This window comes from Onychostruthus taczanowskii, unplaced genomic scaffold (genome assembly GCF_017590055.1).
Source record: "Onychostruthus taczanowskii isolate IOZ18803 unplaced genomic scaffold, ASM1759005v1 scaffold20, whole genome shotgun sequence".
NCBI classification, from domain to species: domain Eukaryota; kingdom Metazoa; phylum Chordata; class Aves; order Passeriformes; family Passeridae; genus Onychostruthus; species Onychostruthus taczanowskii.
The window spans coordinates 825,087-833,382 of record NW_024499240.1 but is presented as its reverse complement, the minus strand read 5'-3'; positions in this window follow the sequence as shown (position 1 = coordinate 833,382).

Genomic DNA, 8,296 nt, shown 5'->3' with positions numbered 1-8,296 from the left:
TAAAGATGTTATCTTTTCATACTTCAGGTTCCTTAGCCTTCATACACAGTGTAATTAACCCCCAGTTGAGAGTAACCTCTTATTCATTCAATACATGAATCCTCCCAGTGCAGCTAACATACCAAGTTATGTTTGTGTTAAGGGAATTTGAATATTGTTACAAAATGTTATTGCTTTGGCCAGGTATTTGTACTACAGATTATACAAATTGGGAAAAATAATCTATGTATCAATGTTCCCAAGTAACCCACTGAAGTCTAAAAGATATATTAAAATTGATTTGTAAAGGAAGAGTTGATTGTAAAGAAAGACACGTAAATGGCTGCTTCTCTGTAATTTGAAAGTAACTGTATCTATAAAACTTAATCTGTTTTGGTAGACCATTCCATACATTCAACTTGACAACTGTAATTTTTTGTACCCTATTTTAACTATTGAGCTTAAGATGTATGTTCTTGCAACGTTTAGAACGTATGTTCTTGCAACGTTTGATGGTTCCTTTTGTATTCACATTGTGTTTCCACTTGATTCTTTCCCAGTTAACTGTGACACAAGAATTCATGTTTATAGATAAGTGGTGAGAAAAGTTCATCTAGTGTGACAGAATTAGTATTTAGTTTTGTTCTAGGTTCATCTTAATAATTCTGCTCTCATGACCATCTATGCCCAGCAGCTGTGCCTATTGAGCCAAGTCCTGTGTCTGCCTCTCTGGGGAATATTGACAAACACATACAAACAGAATACATTTGAATAACATTAGAAAAATATCCTTGCAACATTTATACATGTATTGTTGGAGAGGTGCTTATGGTTCCAGGCTGGTTCCTACATTATTTTGTACATGAAACTACATTTCTTTGTGCAGTATTTCAACATTTAATGTCTTGGATAAAACAAAATATTTTTTTTTCCTCTGGGTGGTTAGATATTCTATTTATCTTCCTTCAAGTTGAAGACAAAAAGAAGCATGAGATTGCTTAGTCACCATACATAATTTTTAGAAAGGTGAATGAATGCTGTTTAAAATTGTATGTGAATATGGTCACTTATTAGTAAGTTTTCTGCTACTTTTTAATTTAATACAACTTTCTTCTAATGCTGATATGAACAATTCATTTACTGATGGGCAATGACCACATAATTTAATAGGAATATATAAATACCTGAATTAATTTTAAAGCTGTAAATCTGTGCATAACCAGTTGGTTTGGGCAACATGAGAGATAGATCTGTGAGTGTTTCTCTGACAAGGTGCAAGTAGTAGTTAATCTACATGTAAACCTGAATTTCCCAGAAGAAGAAATAGGTAACCTTGGCTATAATCACAGTTTGTTTAGGGGAAGGTAAACTAACTAATCACGGTTCTTGGAGAATGTTTTAGTGGAAAAAAAATAGTATTCATTTGATTCTCCAAGGTTGTTCAGGTTTTAGTTAACACAGGGGCTATCTGGATAATAATGTAGTATTAATCATGAGGTTATACACCAGAGCTTCCAGACATTTAATGCCTGGGGTTGGAATGTAGTTCAGATAATGTCACTTCAAAAGCAAATACTATTTGCCTGCTTGAGCAAAAGGAGGGTGTATATTAGTGAGTTGCAGCACAGATCCAAGGAGACTTGGTCAGGCGACAGAATAACTGAAAACCTGACCAATTTTGCTCTAAACCACTTCTGTTTTCATTCCATAGCCTGTAAGGAAGGACTGCTTTGTTCACGGTTTTTCATTTTGGATTTTTCCAGGGATGGGCCATGTACCATCTCTCTGGGCAACCTGTGTCAGGGTTTTATCATCCTCATTGTAAAGCACTATGTCTCTGAACAACTTGATCTAATTGAAGATGTCCCTGCTCATTGCAGGAGGTTGAAATAGATGACCTGTTAATGTCCCTTCCAACCCAAAATATTCTATGATACTATGAGTATAAAACTCTCCCAGGAAATTTGTGGCCAAAAAATTCCTCTGTTCTAACGTGTCATTGGAGATTTCCATTCCAAATGTCAAAAATTGTTGACAGTTATTGAGTTCCTAGTCAACTTACCTCTCAAAAAATTTTTTATTAATATTTTCTAAAACTCTGTAAAAAAAAAGTCTAAAATGAGGTGCTTCTGGCATGTGTAAAGGACAAAGAAAACTAGGCTACATTCCTTATGGGTTTTTTATTGGTTGGCTGCTTTGCAGAGCTATTCCACAGGGTGAGATAAAGGAGGCCACACAAAATTGACACAGATTAGAGATTAAAGTGATAGACCATTACAACAATTGTAAGCAACTTTTATAACATTTTGTAATATCTCTTTATCTTCCTCATATTTGCTGTTTAAAATCTCACAGAATTCTTGAAATTTACATTAATGAAAACATACTGTGCTTCAGCAACAATAGCATTATGTCTCCACAAGTCACAAGGAAATTAAAACCCATACATTCAAAATAATATGCAAGTAAAAGTTGCATTTTAAATTGTATCGCTACATGATTATTCTGTTTACAGTCTTCCCTACAGCTTTTCTCACAGAAAAATGTAGATTTGGAATCTAACTAGAATAAAAATGCCAGAAAGCTTTGGCAAGATGATGGTTGCTGCATACTTAGGGATATTGCATGGAGAAAGAAATGTGTTTGTAATTAGGGAAACACAGAACAGTTCTGATTGCATCTAAGAAAAGCTAAAGAGAATAGCTTTCATGTAAGCTTAAGTGGATGAAAACTTAGATTTACACTGAAGTAGTTAAAGGAAATACACAGCTCCTCACTGAGCTGGTTCAGCAGACCAGCTATCTCAGAGTCTTTTGTAATCTATTTCTATATTGTTCCTCAATTAAGATAGACACATCATTTGTCCTGAAAATTTCAAAAAATTTCATGAGTTGTCTCTTAAAATCTCTGAGTAAAGGTTACCAAAAGCCAGAAAAACATTCTGCTGAAGATAGTAGTAATCTTTCTACTGAAGTCAATGGTCACTAAGTAGACAAAATTGGCTATATTTTATTTTTGGAAGTGTCCAAACACTGTCTGATTTTGAGAAATATTTAAACGGGAAGTAAAGGGCTTTTGTGTCTTCTGACCAGATTTTCGTATCTACCTGACCGTTGCTATCCAGGCACTTCTAAAGTGTATCACTTCAAGAGTATTTTAAAACACACAGTCTGACTAGTTAACGTTGGGCTCTTCAGTCTCACACACTTAGACCATGAGCCCAAAAAATTTTTCAAGCTAAACTGGTGAGCTTGGAGAGCTAAAGTAACTTAGATCTGCTGAACTAACAAAGACACAGGAATAACTACATGAACATTAGCTCTGCTCATAACAAGTTCTGATTGAGGGAAGCTGATCAATTGCCTTTTATATCTGACCAGCAGACACATTACAGGGAACTTGAGACAGCACAGAAATCTGCATTTTGAGATGGTTTGAGAAAGGTGAAGCTTCGGAGTGAGCTCCTTGTAGCATTCTCTGCTTTGATGTGAGACCATGGCACACAGCACTGACAAATGTGGTACTGCAGTTTAACTTAGCATGAGCAGCCAAGTTTCATCAAGGCACTATTATTCTCTGCAAGTGCCTGGAGAGCTTTAAGCCTTTGACTTTTCAAAATGTAGTAGTCAGATCTGACCTCTTCCAGTTCTGATGTTTCTAACGATTGTCTTACCTTATCAATTTCACATCCAATTCATAAGAGTAGTGACCAAAAAGATTCTAAGCCCTTTGGCTGTGGTACTTAAGAGTCTCACTTGTTGAATGTGCAAATAATTGTAATAATTACTTTTATAAAGCATGAATGAGGCAATGGAGAATGAAGATATTTCAGTTAAAAAACAACAACAACTAAAGAATTTAATAAAGCCAGTGTTCTTAAACAGGTTTATGTCAACACCTGCAGCATCTCTAGAATTTTAATTCATGTGCATAAGAAACAAAATCCCATCATCCCATTTACATCCAGGAGAAACTTTCCAGAGCAAATGGTTGCAGTAATTGAAAGGGAACAAGACTGAAGTCCTCATGTAACACAGGTGTTTATTTTTATGTTTTTTTGAAATCAAGCAAGTATTTCTGCCCCTGGAACAAACTGTATCTAAAACAAAGTCTTGAAACAGCTACTTTTCTTATCTCCTTCGAAGCACACTGTATTCAATAGCATACCTAAAAGGACACACCAATCCTAGATATTAGATCCTCAAATCTTCTATGCATTCTTAGGTGGACCTCATCTATATACATCATTCTTACTACAAATTAAGGATGCACACATTGGTATTTGGTACCAAACCTGCAATCATGTTTGCTAAGCACAAAAAGAAACTTTTTCTTCACATGAGAAATTTGCCCTAAGTCCTTTGCAGCATGTCATGGTGTATCAGCATATAATCACAAGAGAAAGGTGCTGTTCCTTAGGATTACTTCTTTAAAACATTCTAGGATTCTCCTCTTGCACAACATACACTTATTTCTTTTTGCAATCTCTCCAGCACTGTTGGACACAGATTGTTGACCTCTAAAGGAGAGTCAGGGATGTAAACACAGCTCTCATACTGCTGTACTGAGTGCTGCAAGCCAGACCAAATCTGGGGGACTGTTGTAGCTTAATCTGTAAGTTGACAGAGTCTTGTTGGACTCTGTGTAGTCATAATTTATCTTTGGAAAAACATTTGTTGGTTTTTTGAGGGTTAACTGTACATGTAACATGTTAATTATACTTTTCTCATTCTGTAACAACCCTAATATTTGTTGTTGTAATTGTCACTATGTGATATAAAGATCAATTGGTATAAAGATATTTTTCAACAGTTGTAATTACTTTGAAGGATATACTGTAAGGCATTTGTCTGGAAGCATTTAAAAGCTAATATAAACTCACCATTTATTTTAATCGGTCATACTTGCTTCTTTTTCTTAGTGCTTTTTTTTCTATTTTAATTTTTTGAACCTGAACTGTCAATAACAACTTTTGATTTTTCTTCTTTTTTTTCTCTTCATTGATCAAATCTTTTTGATCTTTCAAGGTTTTCAAGCAATGTTCTGACATGCACTCAAAATCTCTTTATACCACAGTCTTCCTAAATTTCTTTTGTTCTTGATTCAAGTATAAACAGATATGTTCCCTTTAGTTATTTACAATATACCTAAAAATAGCTTCATATGAGTGTAGCTAGTATATATAATTTTTCTTCTCCCCCAGATCTTCCCAAACTGCAACAGGGCCCACAGTTTACTGAGATCTGAGTTGACAGAGGTCCAGATTTAAATCTCAGATATATGAAGAGGAGTATCATTTAAATTAAAATCAAACTGCTGTTCTATGATGAGAATGTTCTGATTTTCAAATGCATAAGACTTGTTGACATAATGACTAAAAGGCATAGTCCTTTTCAAAGCATTTATTCACTTCATTATATACTTTTTCATTTGGAATTAATTTTTTTTGATATTGGAAGTTAATACATGCATAAAAGCAAACTATTCAGCCAGTTGAAATGGCTATCATTATTCAGAAAAAAGAATACTCACCGATGCACTTAATAGACATTTTTCTGAATAAAAGACAGAAAAAAAATCTTTTCTATTGCAACTTGTAAAATCTTGGAGTTTAGTCCTTAAATCTTCCCTCACTTGCAAGAGTGAGTTCTGAGAATTGAAATTGCATCAAACTGAAGGATGCTGCAGAAACATGTGCCTCCATATTTCTTTGGTGCTATAGAACAAAAATCAAAACATTGGCTCTAAATATTTCATTCTAACAAGGTTTAGTGGTTGATTAAATATTTGTGCTGTTCAATAGCAGTTCTGTAGAAGCAGGCTCATTGCTGAAAAACTCACTGAAGTGCAAGGCAGAGTTATTGTAGTGAAGCATTGTTAAATTCTTATGTGTGAGAAGGCATGGAGCAGTATGTACTGAAGCCCCATTTCTTAGAGAAAGATAAGATTTATTTTCACTAAGGACTTCTTAATTTGGAAATATTCTATGAACAAAACCAAATCTGGTGTGTGAGCTTTTCACATTATTTTCCTCTCTCTGGATATACTTTGCTTAGAGAAGTCCTGTGCAGTCTGTTTTTGCAGTAGGCACTATGCTCCCAGCCATGACTTACTGCTGACCAGATCACAGTCCACAGTCCTTGAAATGGGCCAAGGAAGGAAAATGTATTTTAGCATGGAAATGTCAAGAAAAGCTGTACTGTTTTACTTGTTTATGACCTTTATTATAGCCTTAGATTTGAAAAATCTTTTTAAACTCCTACCCATATGCTCTGGCTTTTTGTAGCAAAGCAAATGTTGGTGCTGCTGCTCAACATAATCCCCTTTTCCTTTCTCCCACATCTGCTACTGACCAGGCCTTTTCTTCACTGTGATGTGAGTGCTTAGTTTGAAAAGACACAACATGTTTAAGAATAGAAGATGTCATTGTTATTAAAACATTTTACTCAGCCTCAAAATCAGGGTTTAGGAGTCTTCAGATTTCCTTAGTGATTTTGGGTAGCTGAATGAATGCCTCCAAGCTTTGGTCTCCTATTTGTAAAAGTGAATAATTATAACATTTAATTTTAAGAGAAAAGTTTTGTTGCTTATTTTGATGGAAAGTTTTTTTTCCCCTTGCATAATACTAGGAAATAATATTATCTCATGAATCTTCCACATACTGCAAAGAATGAAAATATTTTTTAAGGTAAGAATTCTGTCTCAAAATGCTTTAAAATTAAATCATATATGAACTTCTGTCTTTGGGGTTTGAGTGTGTTGCACCTTCTGCTGTTTCAGTGTTTGTGGAAAGTGAAATAGTAAAGCAGTTGTATAAAAAGTACTAAAGCTTTCCTGCTCTGCCAAGGAGCTCTCCTTGCTGTCATGTTCACTTGGAAGGCCATGTCTGGAGGGAAAACTTATTAAGTCTTGTCTGTGCACAGAAGCTTCTACTGCTTTAATTATATAAATCACATTTCTATGACGTGTATAAACACTGTGCTGTGCTGTATCTTGGCAGGCACATGTTATTCAATTTGCTTCCAAGATTTCAGGTTGCTGAACATCACATATTGCATGTCCCAAATACAATGGAAAAAACAAAGGCAAAATATTACAACCATTTCCCCACCTACATAGGTACTGAACCGGGGCATATTTGGCTCTAGGATTTCTGGGATTTTCTTAACATTTTGTCAAGGGAAGTAGCCTTAAAAATTGATTCAAAGGAGAGGTTGTCAACCTATGCAAGCATGTGCAGAAGTGGCTTATCTTGTCAACAAACTTTTTTGGAGAAGATCTTACCCTGCACCTTCTTGTTGAAGTCTAATGAAGGAGAAAGCCACAGATCCTTTGAATTAATTGCTCCTGCTTCCAAAGGAGTTGTTTGTACAGCAGAATAGACATTCAGTGAGTTGTTCAGAAATACTTATACTATGAAGATGTGACCAGTTGCAAAAGATGGGAGGACAAAAAGGTCAATTGATTTCCATCAGTCTGAACAGTTGTGTTGATAACAAACATTCTGTACACATACAGGATGGCCAGAAATGGCTGCAGAGTTTCTGTATGAAACTATGTAAGTAACCTTTTCTGTCTTCCATGACAGAACAAGCTTTCAGAGGAACCAGCATCGGCATAAAAGGGGTGAGACTGCACTCCTGCCTTCAGGCACAGCTGGTGCATTGCAAACCAGTTTGGTTTCAGATGTCAGCTGTCTGGGTATGGCAGCAGTGGTAGATGTTAGTGGACTGAAGCTGGCCAGTGCACACTGTGCTGTACTATAAACAACATCTAACTTCAGGAAAGAATGTACAAATACACTAGAATCAAACTGAACTGCACTCCTACTTCCCTTTCTCAGGTGGGAGGTCTGTGTGACACAAAGGGAACATTTGTAGGTCATCCAAGATTACAGGTATATGAATATGTGGTGAGGTGTGAGAAAATCTCATGGTACAAACCAGGGCAAGCCAATGCTTTGTTTTCTCCCAGTAGTGCATATGCAGAGCACCTTATGGCCTGTGGTTCTATGGATGGCAAGTGAGGATGGCAAGTGAGCAGTGTATCTGGACCCTTCGTTAAAAATGGATAGTTCCTAAATTGGCTGTAGAATGTGGAGAATAGGAAGCTGCAAGGAACAAACACTTGTATTATGGAGGAAAAAAGGAAAAGTAGCTGATAAGCCAGTGCCTTGATATCATAGTGTCATATTACCGCATGGTACATATTCCTTTGTTGGAGCTTATTGTCTTTCTTAACACCCATTGCAGTTAATTGTAGTTGGAAGGAAATATCATCAGAATCTGCATACAGCTATGGGAAATGGAATGGCTTT